The 25,355-nt window shown below is 45.2% G+C and overlaps 1 protein-coding gene across 3 annotated transcripts in view; it reads left to right on the top strand.

Annotated features, from left to right (window-relative positions):
• The window catches only part of LMNTD2 (lamin tail domain containing 2), a 214,378-nt gene that overhangs the window by 29,094 nt on the left and 159,929 nt on the right, over nucleotides 1-25,355 (top strand). The window contains exon 2 of one of the 3 annotated variants that reach the window (XM_077292672.1): nucleotides 17,855-17,978. The exons of the other annotated variants lie outside the window; for them this stretch is intronic. The gene's annotated coding sequence lies outside the window, so the exon portion shown is untranslated. The remainder of the gene's footprint in view (nucleotides 1-17,854; nucleotides 17,979-25,355) is intronic. 3 annotated transcript variants of the gene reach the window in all.

The following is a 25,355-nucleotide window of genomic DNA, read 5'->3' as shown; positions in this document are numbered from 1 at the left end:
TACGCTGAGCACTTACATCGGAGTTTCCATCTAAGGGCTCATTTCCACATGCGAGGCACACGTCCGTATCTCGCATGTGGAAAGCAAGCTCTGGCGCCGGCACTTTGGAGCGGAGCTGTGCAGCTCCCATGTGTTCCTATGTGGCCGCACGCTCCGCTCTGGAGTGCCGGCTCCACAGCTTGGTTTCCACATGCGAGATACGGATGTGTGCCTCGCATGTGGAAATGAGCCCTAAATCTCTGAATGACATGGTTCAGGTGAAACCCTCGATGGATCCATCCACTATAATGAGGCAGCAGAGTTACTCTGGACTCCGTCTGGCCTCTGTTCAGCGTTGTCCATCTTTTCAGAGGTGCACAAACTGTTGTCGACAGTGCTGTTGTCAATGGACACCGCTGGATCATGGGACAGACAGAGTCCACAGTGCCTCCATCTGCCTCATTATAGGGAATCGTCCATCGTGAGTTCTGTTTGAATCGCATATTTCAGAGTTTTACACGGAAAATCTGATGTAAGCTCTCAGCGAAAGGCGCAGGATGAATGTGAGCCGAGTCTTGCTGCAATGTTTTGGTGGCAAAATTAACAAATCAATAGTAGAATTGGTTTTGCATATTTTTTTATGCCGTTCCTTGTGCGGTATAAGTGAATAGACGACTTTATTCTTCGGGTCGGTGGGATACTGGATTGATATTGTTTTTTATGTTTAGCTGCTGTCACACACTAAAAGACTTTTTTTTTTTGCAAAACCTAGTTTTTGCATCGACATTTGAGAGCTATAACTTTTCTATAATTCTGCTGACAGAGTCTTGTGAGGGCTTGTTTCTTGCGTGACAAGTTGGTGCTTTCAGGAATTGCTTTTAGAAATTGTTTTTTTTAATGCTGTTCTCCATGTGGTAAAAGTGATAAAACAGCTTTATTCTTCGGGTCAGTACCATTACAGCGATACCACATTTATACCATTTTTCTATGTTTTGGCGCTTTTACACAATGAAAACGATTTTTTTAATAAAAAGAATTGTTTTTGCACCACTATATTCTAAGAGCTATAACTTTTTTATTTCATAGCTGAGGCAGCTGTATGGCACCTTTTTTTTTGCAGGACAAGATGACATTTTCAGCTATCCCATTTTTATTTACATTACTTACATGACTTTTTGATGTTTGTTTTTTTTCCTCTTTTTATTCAGCATTTTTTTTAAGTACTCACTGAAGGGATTAACTAATGTGATAGTTTGATAGTTCGGGTTGTTACGGACGTGACAATACCCAATATGTGTGCTTCTTTTGTTTATTTTTGTTTTTACATAAATATATGTATTTATTTTTAGAATATTTTGTTTCATATTTTTTGTGATTTTTTTTCATATTTTTAAATATTGTTATAATTTTTAAAAACTTTTTTTCTTCCTCTATGGGACTTTAACTTTCATTACTCTGATCTCTTGTATAATGCATGACAGTGTGAACCCACAGCTGTAATCGGAGGTAAAAAGTTTACCTCCGATCACAGGCGTTGGCTGATGGGACTAGTACTCCCATCAGCCACTGCCACTAATATCAGCGAGAAGGCGGTGGCTGATGGGAGTATAAATACATTTGAAAAAATGGCCTGGGTTCCCCTGTATTTTTGATAACCAGCCAGGCAAAACTGATAGCTGTGGGCTGCGACCTTTAGCTGTCAGCTTTAGCAAGGCTGGTTATCAAGAATAGAGGGGTCCCCATGCCATTTTTTAAATTATTTAAATTATTTAAAAAAAGGCGTGGGGTCCCCCCATTTTTGACAATCAGCCAAGCTAAAGCAGACAGCTGGGCGCTGGTATTCTCGGGTTGGTAAGGGGCCATGGATATTGCCCCCCCCCAGCTTAAAAATAGCAGCCCGCAGCTACCCGAGAAAAGGCACATCTAGTAGATGGGCCAATTCAGGCACTTGCCCTGCCCTATGGCGGTGGCAAGTGGCATTCATATTTCTGGGGTTGATGTAACCTTTGTATTGTCCAGTGACATCAAGCCCATGGCTTTGTAATGGAAAGGCGTCTATATAAGACACCTATCCATTACTAATCCTATAGTTATATTGTAAGTAAATACACAGCCAGTATAAAGTCCTTTAACCCCTTTCTGACATTAGACGTACTATCCCGTCGAGGTGGGGTGGGCCCGTATGACCACCGATGGGATAGTACGTCATACGCGATCGGCCGCTCTCACGGGGGGAGCGCGGCCGATCGCGGTCGGGTGTCAGCTGCATATCGCAGCTGACATCCGGCACTATGTGCCAGGAGCGGTCACGGACCGCCCCCGGCACATTAACCCCCGGCACGCCGCGATCAAACATGATCGCGGTGTACCGGCGGTATAGGGAAGCATCGCGCAGGGAGGGGGCTCCCTGCGGGCTTCCCTGAGACCCCCGGAGCAACGCGATGTGATCGCGTTGCTCCGAGGGTCTCCTACCTCCCTCCTCGCCGCAGGTCCCGGATCCAAGATGGCCGCGGCATACGGGTCCTGCAGGGAGGGAGGTGGCTTACCGAGTGCCTGCTCAGAGCAGGCGCTGGTAAGCCTGCAGCCCTGCACAGCAGATCGCAGATCTGACAGAGTGCTGTGCACACTGTCAGATCACCGATCTGTAATGTCCCCCCCGGGACAAAGTAAAAAAGTAAAAAAAAATTTCTCCACGTGTGTAAAAAAAAAAAAAAAAAAAACCTAAATAAATAATTAAAAAAAATATTTATTATTCCCATAAATACATTTCTTTAGCTAAATAAAAAAAACAAAAACAATAAAAGTACACATATTTAGTATCGCCGCGTCCGTAACGACCCAACCTATAAAATTGCCCCACTAGTTAACCCCTTCAGTAAACACCGTAAGAAAAAAAAAAGAAACGAGGCAAAAAACAACGCTTTATTATCATACCGCCGAACAAAAAGTGGAATAACACGCGATCAAAAAGACTGCTATAAATAACCATGGTACCGCTAAAAACGTCATCTTGTCCCGCAAAAAACGAGCTGCCATACAGCATCATCAGCAAAAAAATAAAAAAGTTATAGTCCTGAGAATTAAGCGATACCAAAAAAATTATTTTTTCTATAAAATAGTTTTTATCGTATAAAAGCGCCAAAACATAAAAAAAATGATGTAAATGAGATATCGCTGTAATCGTACTGACCCGACAAATAAAACTGCTTTATCAATTTTACCAAACGCGGAACGGTATAAACGCCTCCCCCAAAAGAAATTCATGAATAGCTGGTTTTTGATCACTCTGCCTCACAAAAATCGGAATAAAAAGCGATCAAAAAATGTCATGTGTCCGAAAATGTTACCAATAAAAACGTCAACTCGTCCCGCAAAAAACAAGATCTCACATGACTCTGTGGACTCAAATATAGAAAAATTATAGCTCTCAAAATGTGGTAACGCAAAAAATATTTTTTGCAATGAAAAGCGTCTTTCGGTGTGTGACGGCTGCCAATCATAAAAATCCGCTAAAAAACCTGCTATAAAAGTAAATCAAACCCCCCTTCATCACCCCCTTAGTTAGGGAAAAATAAAAAAATAAAAAAAATGTATTTATTTCCATTTTCCCATTAGGGTTAGTGTTAGGGCTAGAGTTAGGACTAGAGTTAGGGCTAGGGTTAGGGTTAGGGCTAGGGTTGGGGCTAGGGTTAGGGCTAGGGTTAGGGTTAGGGTTGGGGCTAGGGTTAGGGCTAGGGCTAGGTTTGGGGCTAGGGTTACGGCTAGTGTTAGGGCTAGTGATAGGGCTAGGGTTATTGCTAGGGTTAGGGCTAGGGTTGGGGCTAGGGTTGGGGCTACAGTTAGGGTTGGGGCTAAAGATAGGGTTAGGGTTTGGATTACATTTACGGTTGGGAATAGGGTTGGGTGTGTCTGGGTTAGAGGAGTGGTTAGGGTTACTGTTGGGATTAGGGTAAGGGGTGTGTTTGGATTAGGGTTTCAGTTATAATTGGGGGGTTTCCACTGGTTAGCCACATCAGGGGCTCTCCAAACGGGACATGGCATCCGATCTGAATTCCAGCCAATTCTGCGTTGAAAAAGGAAAACAGTGCTCCTTCCCTTCAGAGCTCTCCCGTGTGCCCAAACAGGGGTTTTCCCCAACATATGGGGTATCAGCGTACTCAGGTCAAATTGGACATCATCTTTTGGGGTCCAATTTCTCCTGCTACCATTGGGAAAATACAAAACTGGGGGCCAAAAAATAAGTTTTGTGGGAAAAAAAGGATTTTTTATTTTCACGGCTCTGCGTTGTAAACTGTAGTGAAACACTTGGGGGTTCAAAGTTCTCACAACACATCTAGATAAGTTCCTTGGGGGGTCTAGTTTCCGATATGGGATCACTTGTGGGGGGTTTGTACTGTTTGGGTACATCAGGGGCTCTGCAAATGCAACGTGACACCTGCAGACCAATCCATTTAAGTCTGCATTCCAAATGGCGCTCCTTCCCTTCCGAGCTCTGTCATGCGCCCAAACAGTGGTTCCCCCCCCACATATGGGGTATCAGCGTACTCAGGACAAATTGGACAACAGCTTTTGGGGTCCAATTTATCCTGATACCCTTGTGAAAATACAAAACTGGGGGCTAAAAAATCATTTTTGTGAAAAAAAAAAGAATTTTTATTTTCACGGCTCTGCGTTATAAACTGTAGTGAAACACTTGGGGGTTCAAAGTTCTCACAACACATCTAGATAAGTTCCTTGGGGGGTCTAGTTTCCAATATGGGGTCACTTGTGGGGGGTTTGTACTGTTTGGGTACATCAGGGGCTCTGCAAATGCAACGTGATGCCTGCAGACCAATCCATTTAAGTCTGTATTCCAAATGGCGCTCCTTCCCTTCCGAGCTCTGTCATGCGCCCAAACAGTGGTTCTCCCCCACATATGGGGTATCAGCATACTCAGGACAAATTGGACAACAACATTTGTGGTCCAATTTATCCTGATACCCTTGTGAAAATACAAAACTGGGGGCTAAAAAATCATTTTTGTGAAAAAAATAATAATTTTTATTTTCACGGCTCTGCGTTATAAACTGTAGTGAAACACTTGGGGGTTCAAAGCTCTCACAACACATCTAGATAAGTTCCTTGGGGGGTCTAGTTTCCAATATGGGGTCACTTGTGAGGGGTTTGTACTGTTTGGGTATATCAGGGGCTCTGCAAATGCAACGTGACGCCTGCAGACCAATCCATTTAAGTCTGCATTCCAAATGATGCTCCTTCCCTTCCGAGCTCTGTCATGCGCCCAAACAGTGGTTCTCCCCCACATATGGGGTATCAGCGTACTCAGGACAAATTGGACAACAACTTTTGGGGTCCAATTTATCCTGATACCCTTGTGAAAATACAAAACTGGGGGCTAAAAAATCATTTTTGTGAAAAAAAAAAGAATTTTTATTTTCACGGCTCTGCGTTATAAACTGTAGTGAAACACTTGGGGGTTGAAAGCTCTCAAAACACATCTAGATAAGTTCCTTAGGGGGTCTACTTTCCAAAATGGTGTCACTTGTGGGGTTTTTTAATGTTTAGGCACATCAAGGGCTCTCCAAACGCAACATGGCATCTCATCTTAATTCCAGTCAATTTTGCATTGAAAAGTAAAATAGCGCTCCTTCCCTTCCGAGCTCTGCTATGCGCCCAAACAGTGGTTTACCCCCACATATGGGGTATCATCGTACTCAGGACAAATTGCACAACAACTTTTGTGGTCTAATTTCTTCTCTTACCCTTGGGGAAATAAAAAAATGGGGGCGAAAAGATCATTTTTGTGAAAAAATATGATTTTTTATTTTTACGGCTCTGCATTATAAACTTCTGTGAAGCACTTGTTGGGTCAAAGTGCTCAACACACATCTAGATAAGTTGCTTAAGGGGTCTACTTTCCAAAATGGTGTCACTTGTGGGGGGTTTCAATGTTTAGGCACATCAGGGGCTCTCCAAATGCAACATGGCGTCCCATCTCAATTCCAGTCAATTTTGCATTGAAAAGTGAAATGGCGCTCCTTTCCTTCCGAGCTCTGCCATGCGCCCAAACAGTGGTTTACCCCCACATATGGGGTATCAGCGTACTCAGGACAAATTGTATAACAAATTTTGGGGTCTATTTTCTCCTGTTACCCTTGGTAAAATAAAACAAATTGGAGCTGAAATAAATTTTGTGTGAAAAAAAGTTAAATGTTCATTTTTATTTAAACATTCCAAAAATTCCTGTGAAACACCTGAAGGGTTAATAAACTTCTTGAAAGTGGTTTTGAGTACCTTGATGGGTGCAGTTTTTAGAATGGTGTCACACTTGGGTATTTTCTATCATATAGACCCCTCAAAATGACTTCAAATGAGATGTGGTCCCTAAAAAATAAATGGTGTTGTAAAAATGAGAAATTGCTGGTCAAATTTTAACCCTTATAACTCCGTCACAAAAAAAAATTTTGGTTCCAAAATTGTGCTGATGTAAAGTAGACATGTGGGAAATGTTACATATTAGGTATTTTGCGTGACATATGTCTGTGATTTAAGGGCATAAAAATTCAAAGTTGGAAAATTGCGAAATTTTCAAAATTTTCGCCAAATATTCGTTTTTTTCACAAATAAACGCAAGTTATATCGAAGAAATTTTACCACTATCATGAAGTACAATATGTCTCGAGAAAACAATGTCAGAATCGCCAAGATCCGTTGAAGCGTTCCAGAGTTATAACCTCATAAAGGGACAGTGGTCAGAATTGTAAAAATTGGCCCGGTCATTAACGTGCAAACCACCCTTGGGGGTGAAGGGGTTAATTGAAATAAAAAAAACACACTTTTACTTTTTTATTTAAAAATAACAAACACAGTCATACGCCACCATTTCCCATTCCACTGAAGCTATTTTCTACTGTAAAAATAGAAAATAATAAACAACAAAAATACTCAATTAACACCCATTCCATTGAAGCCATGGTCTCCTGTAAAAAAATTAAAAAATTAAAAACAACAATATCCCTCACCTGTCCGACGTTCTGTCCCATGCCGTAATCCATGTCTGGGATAAATAGTTTTCAACTTGGAGGGTGCCAAGATGCGACCGTCCAGGCTGAAAGCCACTGGAGAATGAGCTGCTGCAAGCGCAGCCTCAGTGACTGGCAGTGATGTAATCGAGGTTACCGCAAGTCACTAAGGCTGCGTTCCCAGCTGGGCCCCTCATGGTGAACAGCGGTGAACTCCCCGAGCTCAGCACTGCACCGTGAGACTTTTTCTCACAGTGCTAGCAGTTATTTCATTGAGGTCACCGCAGTTCATTGGTCCAGCTGGGGGCACAGCCTCTGTGACTGGCGGTAAACTTGATGACGTCACCGCCAGTTGCTGAGGCTGCGCTCGCAACAGCTCATTCTCCAGTGGTTTTCAGCCTGGATGGTCACATCTTGGCACTGTCTAAGTTGAAAATGACATGGGTTACGACGCGGCACAGAACGTTGGACAGGTGAGTGATATGGTTGTTTTTTTTTGTTTCATTTTTTACAGGAGACCATTGCTTCAATGGAATGGGTGTTAGGTGAGTATAACTGTGTTTGATATTCGTAAATAAAAAGTAAAAGTGTGTTTCTATTATTTCAAATTAAGGAATTTATTCTGGCTGTGTGTTTGTTTACTAAATAAATATAGGATTACTAATGGTTAGGCGTCTTATAGATGCCTCTTCATTACTAATCTATGGGCTTGATGTTACCGGACAATACAAAGGTGTCATGAATCCCAATGGCTAGGGATAGCACAGGACAAGCAAAGTACAAATATATTACGGACGAGCTCTAGGGTGATGGAACCTGGGCTGACCGCTGCCCTACGCCTGACAAACGCAACTAGAGATAGCCAGGGAGCGTGCCTACGTTGGTTCTAGACGCCACGCACCAGCCTAAGAGCTAACTAGCACTGCAGAGAAAATAAAGACCTCACTTGCCTCCAGCGGAATGAACCCCAAAAGATATAGTTGCCCCCCACATGTATTGACGGTGAAATTTCACCGTCAATACATGTGGGGGGCAACTATATCTTTTGGGGTTCATTCCGCTGGAGGCAAGTGAGGTCTTTATTTTCTCTGCAGTGCTAGTTAGCTCTTAGGCTGGTGCGTGGCGTCTAGAACCAACGTAGGCACGCTCCCTGGCTATCTCTAGTTGCGTTTGTCAGGCGTAGGGCAGCGGTCAGCCCAGCACACACATAGAGATGATATATATAGTTTTAGCAAATTGAGGCCCGCTGTAAACTAGAAAGCAGAACGATACAAAAGGGGACTGAGCGGTCAGCAAAAAACCCTAATCAAAAAAACCATCCTGAGATTACAAGAACCCATGTGCCAACTCATGGCACATGGGGAGAACCTCAGTCCACTAGAGCTACCAGCTAGCATAGAGACATAATAAGCAAGCTGGACAAAAAACCAAACAACTGAAAATCAGCACTTAGCTTATCCTGAAAGATCTGGGAGCAGGTAGGCAGGAACCAAACAGAGCACATCTGAATACATTGATAGCCGGCAAGGGAAATGACAGAAAGGCCAGGTAAAATAGGAAACACCCAGCCACTGATGGACAGGTGGAAACCAAAGGCCGCAACCCACCAAAGTCACCCAGTACCAGCAGTAACCACCAGAGGGAGCCCACAAACAGAATCCACAACAGTACCCCCCCCTTGAGGAGGGGTCACCGAACCCTCACGAGAACCCCCAGGGCGATCAGGGTGAGCTCTATGGAAGGCGCGGACCAAATCAGTCGCATGAACATCGGAGGCGACCACCCAGGAATTATCCTCCTGACCATAACCCTTCCACTTAACCAAATACTGGAGTTTGCGTCTGGAAACACGAGAATCCAAGATCTTCTCAACAACATACTCCAATTCTCCCTCCACCAGCACCGGAGCAGGAGGCTCAACCGAAGGAACAACGGGCACCTCATACCTCAGCAACAACGACCGATGGAACACATTATGAATAGCAAACGATGCTGGGAGATCCAAACGAAAAGATACAGGGTTAAGAATCTCCGAGATCCTATAAGGACCGATGAACCGAGGCTTGAACTTAGGAGAAGAGACCTTCATAGGGACAAAACGAGAAGACAACCACACCAAATCCCCAACAAGAAGTCGGGGACCCACGCGGCGACGGCGATTAGCAAACTGCTGAGTCTTCTCCTGAGATAACTTCAAATTGTCCACCACCTGATTCCAAATCTGATGTAGCCTGTCCACCACCACGTCCACTCCAGGACAATCCGAAGGCTCCACCTGACCAGAGGAAAAACGAGGATGAAACCCCGAATTACAAAAAAAAGGAGAGACCAATGTGGCCGAACTAGCCCGATTATTAAGAGCAAATTCGGCCAGTGGCAAAAAAGCAACCCAGTCATCTTGATCAGCAGAAACAAAACACCTCAAATAAGTTTCCAAGGTCTGATTAGTTCGCTCCGTCTGGCCATTTGTCTGAGGATGGAATGCAGACGAGAAAGACAAATCAATGCCCATCTTGGCACAAAACGTCCGCCAAAATCTAGACACAAACTGGGATCCCCTGTCAGAAACGATATTCTCCGGAATCCCATGCAAACGAACCACGTTCTGAAAAAATAAAGGGACCAACTCAGAGGAGGAAGGCAACTTAGGCAAGGGCACCAAATGAACCATCTTAGAAAAGCGGTCACACACAACCCAGATAACGGACATTTTCTGTGAAACCGGGAGATCAGAAATAAAATCCATGGAAATGTGCGTCCAAGGCCTCTTCGGGATGGGCAAGGATAACAACAACCCACTGGCCCGAGAACAGCAAGGCTTAGCTCGAGCACACACTTCACAAGACTGCACAAAGGTACGCACATCCCTAGACAAGGAAGGCCACCAAAAAGACCTGGCCACCAAGTCTCTAGTACCAAATATTCCAGGATGACCAGCCAACACAGAAGAATGGACCTCGGAGATGACTCTACTGGTCCAATCATCCGGAACAAACAGTCTTTCTGGTGGACAACGATCCGGTTTATCCACCTGAAACTCCTGCAATGCACGTCGCAAGTCTGGGGATACGGCGGACAATATTACCCCATCCCTAAGGATACCAGTAGGCCCAGATTCTCCAGGAGAGTCAGGCACAAAACTCCTGGAAAGAGCATCTGCCTTCACATTCTTTGAACCTGGCAGGTATGAAACCACGAAATTGAAACGAGAAAAAAACAACGACCAACGAGCCTGTCTAGGATTCAAACGCCTGGCAGACTCAAGGTAAATGAGATTCTTGTGATCAGTCAAGACCACCACACGATGTTTAGCACCCTCAAGCCAATGACGCCACTCCTCAAATGCCCATTTCATGGCCAAAAGCTCCCGATTACCCACATCATAATTGCGCTCGGCGGGCGAGAATTTTCTAGAGAAGAATGCACATGGCTTCATCACCGAGTCATTAGAACTTCTCTGTGACAAAACCGCCCCCGCTCCAATCTCGGAAGCATCAACCTCAACCTGAAAAGGAAGTGAAACATCTGGTTGACACAACACAGGAGCAGAAGAAAACCGGCGCTTAAGTTCCTGAAAGGCCTCCACGGCCGCAGGAGACCAATCAGCAACATCAGCACCCTTTTTAGTCAAATCAGTCAAAGGTTTAACAATACTGGAAAAATTAGCAATGAACCGACGATAAAAATTAGCAAACCCCAAGAACTTCTGAAGGCTCTTAACAGATGTAGGTTGTGTCCAGTCACAAATCGCCTGAACCTTGACGGGTTCCATCTCAATAGTAGAAGGAGAAAAAATGTACCCCAAAAAAGAAATCTTCTGGACTCCGAAGAGACACTTTGAGCCCTTCATAAACAGAGAATTGGCCCGCAGAACCTGAAACACCTTCCTGACCTGTAGAACATGAGACTCCCAGTCATCAGAAAACACCAAAATATCATCCAAATACACAATCATAAACTTATCCAGATATTCACGGAAAATATTGTGCATAAAGGACTGAAAGACTGACGGAGCATTGGAGAGTCCAAAAGGCATTACCAAATACTCAAAATGGCCCTCAGGCGTATTAAATGCGGTTTTCCACTCATCACCCTGTTTTATCCGCACCAGATTATACGCACCGCGAAGATCTATCTTAGTGAACCACCTAGCCCCCTTAATGCGAGCAAACAAATCAGTCAATAATGGCAATGGATACTGATACTTGACTGTAATCTTATTCAGAAGGCGATAATCTATACAAGGCCTCAGGGAACCATCTTTTTTTGCCACAAAAAAAAAACCTGCTCCCAGAGGGGACGAAGATGGACGAATATGTCCCTTTTCCAAGGACTCCTTAACATAATTCCGCATAGCAGTATGCTCTGGCAGTGACAGATTAAATAAACGACCCTTAGGGAACTTACTGCCAGGAATCAATTCTATAGCACAGTCACAATCTCTATGCGGAGGGAGCGAATTGAGCTTAGGCTCCTCAAAAACATCCCTATAGTCAGACAAAAACGCAGGGATCTCAGAAGGAGTAGATGAAGCGATAGAAATCGGAGGTGCATCATCATGAACCCCCTGACATCCCCAGCTTAACACAGACATAGTTTTCCAGTCCAGGACAGGATTATGAGTTTGTAACCATGGCAGACCAAGCACTAGTACATCATGTAAATTATAAAGTACAAGGAAGCGAATCACCTCCTGATGAACGGGAGTCATGCGCATGGTCACTTGTGTCCAATACTGCGGTTTATTCATAGCCAATGGTGTAGAGTCAATTCCCTTCAGAGGAGTAGGAACTTCCAGAGGTTCCAGACTAAAACCGCAGCGTTTAGCAAATGACCAATCCATAAGACTCAGGGCAGCGCCCGAATCCACATAGCCATCGACGGAAATGGAAGACAGTGAAAAAATCAGAGTCACAGACAAAATGAACTTAGGCTGCAGAGTACCAATGGCAAAAGATTTATCAACCCTTTTTGTGCGTTTAGAGCATGCTGATATAACATGAGCTGAATCACCACAATAGAAACACAATCCATTTTTCCGCCTATAATTTTGCCGTTCACTTCTGGACTGAATTCTATCACATTGCATAGTCTCAGGTGCCTGTTCAGAAGACACCGCCAACTGGTGCACGGGTTTGCGCTCCCGTAAACGCCGATCAATCTGAATGGCCATAGCCATAGACTCATTCAGACCTGTAGGCGTAGGGAACCCCACCATAATATCCTTAATGGCCTCAGAAAGACCATTTCTGAAGTTTGCAGCCAGGGCGCACTCATTCCACTGAGTAAGCACCGACCATTTCCGAAACTTCTGACAATATATCTCCGCTTCATCATGCCCCTGAGAGAGGGCTAATAAAGCCTTTTCAGCCTGAATCTCCAGGTTAGGTTCCTCATAGAGCAATCCCAATGCCAGAAAAAACGCATCCACACTGAGCAATGCAGGATCCCCTGGTGCCAATGCAAATGCCCAATTCTGAGGGTCGCCCCGCAGGAAAGATATTACAATCTTGACCTGTTGAGCAGGGTCTCCAGAGGAGCGAGATTTTAAAGAAAGAAACAATTTACAATTGTTCCTGAAATTCAGGAAGGTAGATCTATCTCCAGAAAAGAACTCTGGAATAGGAATTCTAGGTTCAGACATGGGAGTGTGAACAACAAAATCCTGTATGTTTTGAACTTTTGCCGCGAGATTACTCAGGCTGGAAGCCAAACTCTGGACATCCATGTTAAACAGCTAAGATCAGAGCCATTCAAGGGTTAAGAGGAGGTAAGAAGCAGCTAGACAGCAATTAAGGGCTAGGCAGCAAAACTCTGAAGGGAAAAAAAAAAAAAAAAAATTTCCCTTAAACACTTCTCTTTCTCCTGCTTCAGCCCAAACAATTAACACTTTGTTGGCCGGCTATACTGTCATGAATCCCAATGGCTAGGGATAGCACAGGACAAGCAAAGTACAAATATATTACGGACGAGCTCTAGGGTGATGGAACCTGGGCTGACCGCTGCCCTACGCCTGACAAACGCAACTAGAGATAGCCAGGGAGCGTGCCTACGTTGGTTCTAGACGCCACGCACCAGCCTAAGAGCTAACTAGCACTGCAGAGAAAATAAAGACCTCACTTGCCTCCAGCGGAATGAACCCCAAAAGATATAGTTGCCCCCCACATGTATTGACGGTGAAATGAGAGGAAGGCACACACATAGAGATGATATATATAGTTTTAGCAAATTGAGGCCCGCTGTAAACTAGAAAGCAGAACGATACAAAAGGGGACTGAGCGGTCAGCAAAAAACCCTAATCAAAAAAACCATCCTGAGATTACAAGAACCCATGTGCCAACTCATGGCACATGGGGAGAACCTCAGTCCACTAGAGCTACCAGCTAGCATAGAGACATAATAAGCAAGCTGGACAAAAAAACAAACAACTGAAAATCAGCACTTAGCTTATCCTGAAAGATCTGGGAGCAGGTAGGCAGGAACCAAACAGAGCACATCTGAATACATTGATAGCCGGCAAGGGAAATGACAGAAAGGCCAGGTAAAATAGGAAACACCCAGCCACTGATGGACAGGTGGAAACCAAAGGCCGCAACCCACCAAAGTCACCCAGTACCAGCAGTAACCACCAGAGGGAGCCCACAAACAGAATCCACAACACAAAGGTGACATTAACACCACAAATATGAACCACACTTGGCACCACCACAGGGAAAGTGGAAGAGTTGAGTAAAGTGCCAGAATTGGCACATCTAATAGATGTGCCTTTTCTCAGGCGACTGCGGGCAGCTATTTTTCGTCTGGGGGACAATATCCATGGCCCCTTATCAACCTGAGAATACCAGACTCCAGCTGTCTGTTTAGCTTGGCTGGTTGTCAAAAAACCAACACTGTTTTTTTAAATTATATATATGTGTCAGGTGTCGGCTGAGGAATACTCCCATCAGCCGACGCCTGCTCTCACTGTTACTAGCGGCAGCAAGCATAGGCTGATGGGAGTAGTAGTCCCATCAGCTGATACCTGTGATCGGAGTTACATTTTTTTACCTCCGATCACAGCCACACCATGACCAGACAACATATTACCACCACTTAGTGATCAAATAATATCACATACAAGGAACAAAAACCACCACACTATGACCAGACTGCGTATTACTACCACATATTGACTGAATAATACTACATACAAGGAACAAATACTGCCACACCATGTCCAGACTACATATTACCACCACAGTGACCGAATAATAGCACATTCAAGGAACAAATACCGCCACACATGACCAGATCACATATTACCACAACATAGTGACATAATACTACAATACTGATCATTAATACAAAACACAATACTAATATCACCATAACTGCCATTATACACTGGAGATCTGTACTTCGTATACAGTGTCCATTTACAGGTAATACAGTAATCACTGGTGACATTATACACATGAGCTCTGTATACAGTATATAGTGTAAGTGTGCAGGTAACACACTGACTCACCAGTGACATCTCTAGGTGAAGTCCTTCATCTTTGCTTTCATCTTCATCCAGCGCACACTGCCATCACTTCTTCCCAGCCAGGACTCGTTTCTGCAGAAAATAGCACCGTTATCTAGAGCACAGTCCCCAATTTTAACTCAACCTCTATACTATGCTAGATGAAGAAGAAAAAAGCGACAGTGTCGCCCTACACAGACACAGGACCTCTCCTCTGCCACACTGAAAATAGTATCCTCAAAAATAATATACTTTAATTAGCCCCTACAGTAATATCACACATTCTGGACCCCATGTATCCTCCCATTCTGGACCCCATGTGTCCTCCCATTCTGCCTCATGTCTCTCCATACTTTCCCCATGTCTCTCCATATTGCCCCATAGTCATCCATAATAGTATAATGTACCCCATAGTCATATATAACAGGATAATGCACCGACATAGTAGTATAATGAAACCCATAGTCATATATAGCATAATGCACCCCATAGCAATATAATGCACCCACATAGCAGTATAATGCACCCCCACAGCAGTATAATGCAACCACCATAGCAGTATAATGGAGCCCCATAGTGGTATAATGCAGCCCTATAGTGGTAGAATGCACTCGCTTAGTAGTATAATGCACCCCATAGTAGTATAATGCACCCCCATAGTGGTATAATGCACCCCCATAGTGGTATAATGCACCCCCATAGTGGTATAATGCAGCTCCATAGTGGTGTAATGCACCCCGATAGTAGTATAATGTGCTCTCATAGCAGTATAATGCATCCATATAGCAGTATAATGGAGCCCCATAGCAGTATAATGCACCCCCATAGTGGTATAATGCACCCCCATAGTGGTATAATGCAGCCCCATAGTCGTATAATGCAGCCCCATAGTGGTATAATGCACCCCCATAGTAGTATTATGCATCCTCATAGTGGTATAATGCACCCCATAGCAGTATAATGCACCTCATAGCAGTGTAATGCACCTCCATAACAGTATACTGCAGCACCATAGTAGTATAATGCAGCCCCATAGTGGTATAATGCTCCCCATAGTAGTATAATGCACCACCATAGTAGTATAATGCACCCCCATAGCAATATACTGCACCTCCATAGCAGTATAATGCACCTCCATAGTAATATAATGCAACCCCATAGCAGCATAATGCACCCCCATAGCAGTATAATGCACACTATAGTACTATAATGCACTCCCATAGTATAATGCAGCCTCATAGTAGAATAGTGCACCCCCATAGCTGTATAATGCATCCCCATAGCAGTATAATGCACACTACAGTCCTATAATGCACTCTCATAGTATAATGCACCCCCATAGTATAATGCAGCCTCATAGTAGAATAATGCACCCCCATAGCAGTATAATGCTCCCCCATAGCAGTATAATAATATACCCCATAGTAGTATAATGCACCCCATAGCAGAATAATGCACTGCCATAGCAGTATAATGCAGCCCCATAGTGGTATAATGCAGCCCCATAGTAGTATAATGCACCCCATAGTAGTATAATGCACCCCCATAGTGGTATAATGCACCCCCATAGTGGTATATTGCAGCCCTATAGTGATATAATGCACCCCCATAGTTGTATAATGCAGCCCCATAGTGGTATAATGCACCCCCATAGTAGTAAAATGCACCCTCATAGTGGTATAATGCACCCCCATAGTAGTATAATTACCCCTCATAGTGATATAATGCACCCCATAGCAGTATAATGCAGCCCCATAGTGGTTTAATGCACCTCCATAGTAGTATAATGCATCCCCATAGTAGTAAAATGCAGCTCCATAGTGGTATAATGCACCCCCACAGTGGTATAATGCAGCCCCATAGTCATATAATTTCAGCCCCATAGTGGTATAATGCACCCCCATAGTAGTATAATGCACCCTCATAGTGGTATAATGCACCCCATAGCAGTATAATGCACCTCCATAGCAGTATAATTCACCTCCATAGCAGTATAATGCAGCCCCATAGTATTATAATGCAGCCCCATAGTGGAATATTGCACCCTCATAGTGGTATAATGCAACCCCATAGTCATATAATTTCAGCCCCAATGTAGTATAATGCACCTCATAGCAATATAATGCACCTCCATAGCTGTATAATGCAGCACCATAGCAGTATAATAATGCACCCCATAGTAGTATAATGCACCCCATAGCAGGATAATGCAGCTCCATAGTCATCTATAGTATAATGCACTCCCATAGCAGAATAATGCACACTATAGTACTATAATGCACCCCATAGTATAATGCACCCCCATAGCAGTATAATGCACCCCATAGTATAATGCACCGCCTTTCCCACCCCCCATAGCAGTATAATGCAGCCCCATACCTGTATAATATGCCCCATACCGTGGCTTTGCTAAAAAAAAAATGTTTCTCCTTACCTGGCTGAGCTCCAGCTGTAGTATCCATTCCGGTTCAGCTGAGGAGCGCAGCGTCGTTCCGGTGTATGACAGTGATGTCATATGTTGGCGACATGCGTGCTGATGTCAGTTGCCAGCCTGTGATTGGCTGGCATCTGTTAACTGTTGCCGTGTGAGAGGAATCTCCTGCACAGCAACAGATTTTAACTGATCGTGCGTCGGAGGACGCGCGATCAGTTAATGAAGTGGCAGAATCCTGCCGCTGGTGTCTCTTCTGCTCATCGGGCACAATATGCCAGTAAGGGCAGTAATGCCCTGATGGCGGCCCTGTTTACAATTACTACATGCTGTTTTGTATTCCGTGCTGTATTCCGTGTGGGCACTGTCTTGCCTGCGCCAATATCCTGCGCTGTTCCGAGTTCAAATCAAGCGATGGCTCTAGAACTTTCCAAATAAGGCATCGCATCTCTTGTGGGACATCAAACATTATTTACTATGCTACATGTCCGTGCCCAAGGATTTACGTGGGCCTCACTACACGTGAATTTAGGGTCCGTGTGCGTGAACATGTGCGGGATATTGACGCGGCCAAGACGGTGCCCACTGAGACTGAACTAAAAACGCTCCCCCGACACTTTTGGTTACACCATAATTGTAACTCTAAATTACTTTCTGTTCGGGGGATTGATGCACTTCATCTGGGCGTGAGGGGTGGGGATAATAAAAAACGACTTGCGCAGATTGAAACAAAATGGATAGTCATGTTGGATTGTATGACTCCTAAGGGACTCAATGAATCCTTGAGCTTTGCTCCGTACCTTTAGCTACTTATTATCTTTGGGCTCTCTCCATATGGGGTTCCATCATTAACCTGCCAGATATATTCTTCTGTTTTTAAAATTATTTTTAACTATTGTTGTTCTGTTTTTGTGTTATCAGTAATTACCTTTACTCGCGGGTTCTCTGCTGGCTGATATCTCTCTTCGCCTCCGGCCATTCGGATCTGTCATCCTGGTGCCTCCACTGTCCTCTGGGATACGGTCATCTACGTGAACAAAATCCGGTTATTGTGTTATTACACTTTATTAAAGGACACATTAGATTGTCATTCATGTTGCAGGATTTATTTATATTACGTTATTTAAACACGTTTGTACTGTTGTATAAAATGTTGCTAATTTTTATATATATATATCCCCCCTTCTTTTCTTTCAAAAATTCCTGCTTTTACTGTGAATGATGCTAATTGGTGTTTTGTTGGGATCCTCATGGGAACTTATCCCCTTATTTATGGTATATTATTATCCAGTATACACCAGTAGCTTTCCCTTAGTTGGGTTTTTTTGATTTAATATCCTTTGTTAGAATATATGGGGACACTCCGGTCCGGTTGCCGGTCAATATTTTTGACAGTACTTACTGCTTTCTTACGATACACTCCCCCCAGTGGCCGTGCGCATCGCCCGGCTGGCGGGCGGCTCCTTCATGTGGGCGGGCGTCTACATGCTCTGTGCGGGCGCTCCGGGACAATTTCCGGCGCGTGCGCACTGGGCTTGACGCTCTGCCTCCATGGAGGACCTTTCCGTCGCCGTGCGCATGCGCCGCTAGCGCCATTTCCATTGGCCGGATATGGACATGTGACGGAGGTCAGGCAGGTTATCAGCAGGTCCTGCGTGCCCCTTATTCCACACTTCCTTGAAGAAGCGGCGTGTTGTAGCCGCGAAACGCGCGTCGGGGACGTTATTCTGGCGGGGTCCCTCTCCTCTCTTTCCCCTCTTATCCGGTAAGCTGATCCAGGCTCTATTGTGACTCTAATGTAATTTACAGCTTTGGTATTTTACTACTTTATCAGCTTGCCACTGTATTCGGTTATACCATATAGTAGGGGCTCCTTGCACATTCCCCTCCCAGGGTTATTATGTAGCACGGGGAGTTTTTTGAGGGGTGGGCTCTCTCTCTATCTATGCTAGTCATGGGACTAATAAGTACTTTAAAGTATTACTGATTTATGTTTTAAAAATCTTTTGTATCAATAAAAGCATTTTTTATATATTATGCTCCGGGTTCTCCTATCTTTATTTAGCTGTTATGGAGCGAATTGATGTGTCTGGTTGCAGATAACACACATGTGCTTATCCCAGACTACGAATATGATTTCGGGATCTGTAATATTATGCTGTTTTGTATTGCAGAACACATAGTACATGAATTATTAGGCTGTGTGCACATGTTGCGGATTTCTCCCGTTTTTTCCGCGTTTTTTCGCTATAAAAACGCTATATAAAGGCATAAAAAACGCATACATTATGCATCCCATCATTTAGAATGCATTTTGCAATTTTTGTGCACATGATGCTTTTTTTCCGTGAAAAAAACGCATCGCGGTAAAAAACGCAGCATGTTCATTAATTTTGCAGATTTTTTGCGTTTTTCCCGCTATTTAATGCATTGGGAAGCTCCAGAAATTTTTTTTGTCAAAAACGCGAAAAAAACGCATGCGGATTTCTTGCAGAAAATTTGCTCAGGATATTTCTGCAAGACATCCTGAATGTGTGCACACAGCCTTTACAGTACATGGCAGATACTGTATGTTAGGTAGACTGGGGCCTCCTTTAGAAATGCAGGGAATGTGAAAAGTATTCAGAAAGGTGCTGCCTGGCAAGTCTGATCCTATAAAGTCAATCGTCTGTCTGTAATTAAGTGACAAGTGAAAAATACTGTTATAAATATGCAGTGATTTAGCTAATTCCACTAAAAAAAATGTTTTTAATTAATATTTTTAGAAAAAACTATTTTTTATGTATGTTTTCTTGTCCTATAATGTGGCCAGGTGTTATAAGTCCCGTTTTTGTTTTAAGTGTTTTGATAGCATTTTTTGATATTTTGTCAGATTTATTTTAAAGATTTTGCTTGCTGAAGGCATTTTTTCCATTGGCTTTGCTAAAAGATTTAGACCCTGATTCATTATTTGCAGTTTTACATTGACTTGATAGTTGAACCAGTGATGCGGCCATTTCTACAAAGAGTCCCAGGAGCCATTTTTCAACATGACAACATCAGATTGCATATTGCTTGTGCTACTGTGCTCAGCCTGCATGGCCTATACATCCTGCCATGCCCTGCAGCGTCTCCAGACTTTGAGCACATCTCAATTGAGCACATCTGGGATGTTATTGGTCGCTTATTACACAGAACCTGCCAGCAGTGGATTTGGATGATTTGCCCCAGTGAATTCAGCATGGCAGAACATTCCTTAGAGTTCTTTCACACTGTGTTCTGGCACCCGTTCTTTGGTGGTTACATCCAAACCCCCCCCCATAAAACGTGATTCAGGCAAATGTGCCGACGGGGCCATAGACTATATTGGTGCCAACAAAGGGAACGTGTGCTCTGTCATGCATTATTTTTGGGTGTATGTGAAGCGCCCCCACGTGAAGGGCAATGGGGTACTCGGTACCGGGTCTTTCGGTTCAGGGGATGTCACGGTGGCCTGACCCGGTCCGTGGCCCTTTGAGGGGCGTCCAATTAAAAGGTCTTATTTGTCTAGTGTTCGTGACGCCACCTGTGGTATTTGGTCAGGGTGACCGACGCTGCTAGGGGTCCACTGGGGTGATGGAATGGCAGCTAGATGTTGTAACTTCCCACAGGTGAAGTGTGTCCCCAGGGCTTCCCTTGATGTATAGATGGTAACGGTGTAGGTCGCAGTAAATGACGAAGACACAGGGTTGCAGTCTCTTTACCTCTTTACTGAAGGCTTCGGCATCCGCAATCCAGAGCACTGCTAACAGGGCTGGCTGAGACCGGCCGGTCCGAAGGCACATCCAGAGTTCCCTTTGCAGGTGGAAATCAGTAGCCTTCCTACTAGCGCCTGTGTGTTGTAGTACCTCCCTGCTGAGCACCACGGGATAGTCCTCACAACTGTCTTGTATGTTTCTGTTCTTTCTCTCCGTCCCCCAGATGATTTGGATAGGACGCACCCGTATGACGGGGTAGGCCTGGAGTTATTTTATAGGGACCCTAGAGACGCCCCTCTCCCACAATTGCCTCCGTTGTCTTCATTAGGTGTAAAGGTGAGACAGCCAACCTAGAGTTAACTGCCCTGCCGTAGTTCAAAGTAATGTGTAGAGTCTATTACTTCCTCGGCGTTCCGGCCACCGGCTACGCGCCTCAGAAGGATGTTGCCGATCTTGGGGCACGACTCCTTCTGGTTCTATCTCCTTTGTGCTGTGATCTCGTTTCTCACTTCTCCACAATACACTTCGCTTCCTGTCCTTTCTTAGGATGCTGCCGCAATGAGGTGCAGGCACGGCTCCGTAACAATCTGTCTGGTGCTAGGCCACTGCCAGGATCCCACCCCTGACAGGGACCTCCCTGAATCTTCCCAAGCAACGCTCTCTCTCACTAGATGTTACCTGGGAAAAACCCAGTCAGCTTCTCCCTAACTTCCTATCCAACCCCCAGTTTTACCAGAGTGTGAGGAGTGGCCTAATACATAGAGCCTTTTGCTCCCCCTGGTGGCTGGAGTGTGAAGTGTAGTGTGTGACTGTGATACCTGGTCAGGTGAACTCTATTAAGTGCCATCAGACGTACCATCACTCCCCTTAGCGGCAGAGCGACGTTACTACAACGACCAGGACTCTGGGGCGCTGCACTCCCCCCCCATTAAATCCAGTACTCCCGGACTGGGAAAGAAGAACAGCAATACATGTTAGCAAAAGACATACAAAATTTTGGAATGCTCTAAACAAGTAAATTTAACAGTGCTTCTCTTTATGGAAGGTGAGGACACTTGAACGTTACAAACAGAAACATATTTACATTGTGTAAAAGATTTTAAATAACACTTATTAAATAACTAGCTATAAATAACTATCCTTACCCAGCCGGGCATACTATCTACTATCTACTAAGTGCAAACTTTTCCTGAACAATAATTTAACTTTTCCTTTAAGGGCGTAAGGACAGGTACCCACTAAAGGTATATTATAAGACTAAAAGTGCAAATCAACATTTTTCTTTAGTTCTCTTCCTCATATGCAGGACTCTCTTGTCTACCCCCACGGGCCTACTGCATCTTTCCTTGGCTTTCTATCATCAGTTCTAGTAATCACTTTAACTTCAGTTTTATTCAAACAACATTATCAACATTTCTATTCCTTATCACTATCTTTCTAACTACATACTACTACTATGTAAAACATTATTACTGTCTAACTATTTAAGGCACATTATGATTTAAGCTAAGTGCAACAACTAGACATTCCCATTAAGAGGGAAACTAAGTCTCTTCTGAGGTAGTGCAAACTCTCAAGTTGCAAGTCTGTTTGATGCAAGAACTTCTGCGCTGTAATCAGGAACAGTCTCTTCAAAAAGCTCTTCTTTTTGTAAAACCAGTAGGGGGGGGGGGCACCCTTAAGAAGGTGCAAACTATATACAGCAACAGTTTGTGAATCATTCACCGTCCATGATTCGGCAGTCTTTTAAAACAATGATGAACTTGTGCAAGAACATAAAACAATAGGGATCCCGGGTCAACAAAGGGATCCCTTTAAGAACTAACCCTGGTCGGGTTTAAAGCAGCAAAACAGCAGGAAAACAAACAGTTAACTATTTACATACTCGTGGTTCCGAGGTTTATTCTCATAGTAGGTTGCAAGGCATCAGTCGGTGGCGGATGCTTCCTGACCGGGAAAGCTTCGATTCCGTGTCCTCATCTGATGCGGTGTCAGTATCAGTGGTTCGTCTCTCAGGTGTAGCCAGGTCACCAGGGGTCTGAATTCGGATGTCAGTTTTGGTAGCAAGTTCGGTAGCGACAATAATGCACACAGTGGTGATAGTGGTAGAATTTGTCAAGTCAGAGTTAGCCGTAGTCAGGACAGCAGGTGGTGCCACTGCAGGCTCGCATCGTTGGACGTTCCGAGCACACCACCCTTGCGCACTCCAATGGCGAGTGTAGGTCACCTGTTCTCCTTTACATAGAAGTTGGTTGTCACATCTGTTGCGGGACGGGGTCTTCACTTTGTAACTGGTAAAGAAGACTTCAGTCGGCAGTCCTGGTTCCTGTATAGAGCCCCAACCCCGTTTCGGGTGAAAGGCTAGTACAGTCCCCTGTTTTACCAAGTTTTCCTTACCGCGTTCAGGCTTTGGTTCTTGTGCTTTCGGTGGGTCACTTTGTTCTGTCTCTTGTCGGTTTTTCCAGTGTAGAATTAAGCATTATTTATATTGTTCCCAGGTGAGCACAGCAATGCTGAGGCCCTCCTGCCTGGCCCTGTCTGGCCCAATCCTTGGGGTATCCCATTGGAAGATCACCCCCTCTGAGCTCACATCTAGTGGTTCCCCCATAGTTGTCGGTAACGGAGGCACCAGCTTCTTCATAGTGTTGGGGGTTATCACTACCAGCTCAGCAGCGAGGAATCGGTCATTGTCGGGACGGGGAGCGGTCACGGGAGCAGGATCGGTCGGTGGGGCAGGGGCGCTTTCCATACCTGCGTCTGATGTGGTTCCACCGATGCCGGTCCGTTCCATTGACGAGGACACTGGAGTCAGCAGCGGCTCGGACCGCGGTCCTTCCAATGCGACCCTCTGGGACAGCTCCAACTTCCATTGCTTCACATCTGCTGGCTCCGTGTTCGGGATAGGTGGACTCGGCTCCTCCGCCCGCGGCTCCGAGAGGTCCGGATCCTCCAGCTGCGGTGGGTTCGGATCCACCTCCGGTCGGTGGGGATAGTCCGGGATCACTTCGTCGTCGTTCAGGTACTCGCTGGTCACCCTCGCTGTTTCGCGATCGGCAGCTGCACACACACATGGTTTCGCCATTTTCTGAAGGTGGAGCTCCTTCTCGTCTTGGTTCCCGCCGTTGCAAATCCAGGGGCGGTTCTCCTGTACTTCGGGGCATGTCGTCTTCTCGCAGCAGTAGTCGGAGGGGGCGGTCATCACTTTTGGCACCACTTTGGTAGTCTCCTCCCATGTCACGCCCTTCTTCTTCTCCTGCGCTCCTCGTGGCGCAGTAATGGCGGCGGTTTTGGCGGGAATTTTTGGCAGCAAATAGCAATACACAGTCTTTGCAATAAATCACGATTCAAGCACAATTCAGTCACAGTTCCAAGGCACATGACCTGGTTTTCAGGCTTAAGTAGATCCTGTTCGTGACGCCAAGTTTGAAGCTCCCCCACGTGAAGGGCAATGGGGTACTCGGTACTGGGTCTTTCGGTTCGGGGGATGTCACGGTGGCCTGACCCAGTCCGTGGCCCTTTGAGGGGCGTCCAATTAAAAGGTCTTATTTGTCTAGTGTTTGTGATGCCACCTGTGGTATTTGGTCAGGGTGACCGACGCTGCTAGGGGTCCGCTGGGGTGATGGAATGGCAGCTAGATGTTGTAACTTCCCACAGGTGAAGTGTGTCCCCAGGGCTTCCCTTGATGTATAGATGGTAATGGTGTAGGTCGCAGTAAATGACGAGGACACAGGGTTGCAGTCTCTTTACCTCTTTACTGAAGGCTTCTGCATCTGCAATCCAGAGCACTGCTAACAGAGCTGGCTGAGACCGGCTGGTCCAAAGGCACATCCAGAGTTCCCTTTGCAGGTGGAAATCAGTAGCCTTCCTACTAGCGCCTGTGTGTTGTAGTACCTCCCTGCTGAGCACCACGGGATAGTCCTCACAACTGTCTTGTATGTTTCTGTTCTTTCTCTCCGTCCCCCAGATGGTTTGGATAGGACGCACCCGTATGACGGGGTAGGCCTGGAGTTATTTTATAGGGACCCTAGAGATGCCCCTCTCCCACAATTGCCTCCGTTGTCTTCATTAGGTGTAAAGGTGAGACAGCCAACCTAGAGTTAACTGCCCTGCCGTAGTTCAAAGTAATGCGTAGAGTCTATTACTTCCTCGGCATTCCGGCCGCCGGCTACACGCCTCAGAAGGATGTTGCCGATCTTGGGGCACGACTCCTTCTGGTTCTATCTCCTTTGTGCTGTGATCTCGTTTCTCACTTCTCCGCAATATACTTCGCTTCGTGTCCTTTCTTAGGATGCCGCCGCAATGAGGTGCAGGCACGGCTCCGTAACGATCTGTCTGGTGCTAGGCCACTGCCAGGATCCCACCCCTGACAGGGACCTCCCTGAATCTTCCCAAGCAACGCTCTCTCTCACTAGATGTTACCTGGGCAAAACCCAGTCAGCTTCCCCCTAACTTCCTATCCAACCCCCAGTTTTACCAGAGTGTGAGGAGTGGCCTAATACATAGAACCTTTTGCTCCCCCTGGTGGCCGGAGTGTGAAGTGTAGTGTGTGACTGTGATACCTGGTCAGGTGAACTCTTTTAATGCCATCAGACGTACCATCACTCCCCTTAGCGGCAGAGCGACATTACTGCAACGACCAGAACTCTGGGGCGCTGCATATGCGCCTACTGGAGGTGGACACTCAGACGTTGCAGACTGCGCCTGGA

The sequence above is a fragment of the Ranitomeya variabilis genome, chromosome 2 (assembly GCF_051348905.1).
Source record: "Ranitomeya variabilis isolate aRanVar5 chromosome 2, aRanVar5.hap1, whole genome shotgun sequence".
Taxonomy (NCBI): Eukaryota; Metazoa; Chordata; class Amphibia; order Anura; family Dendrobatidae; genus Ranitomeya; species Ranitomeya variabilis.
This window is presented reverse-complemented; position numbering and strand designations above follow the sequence as displayed.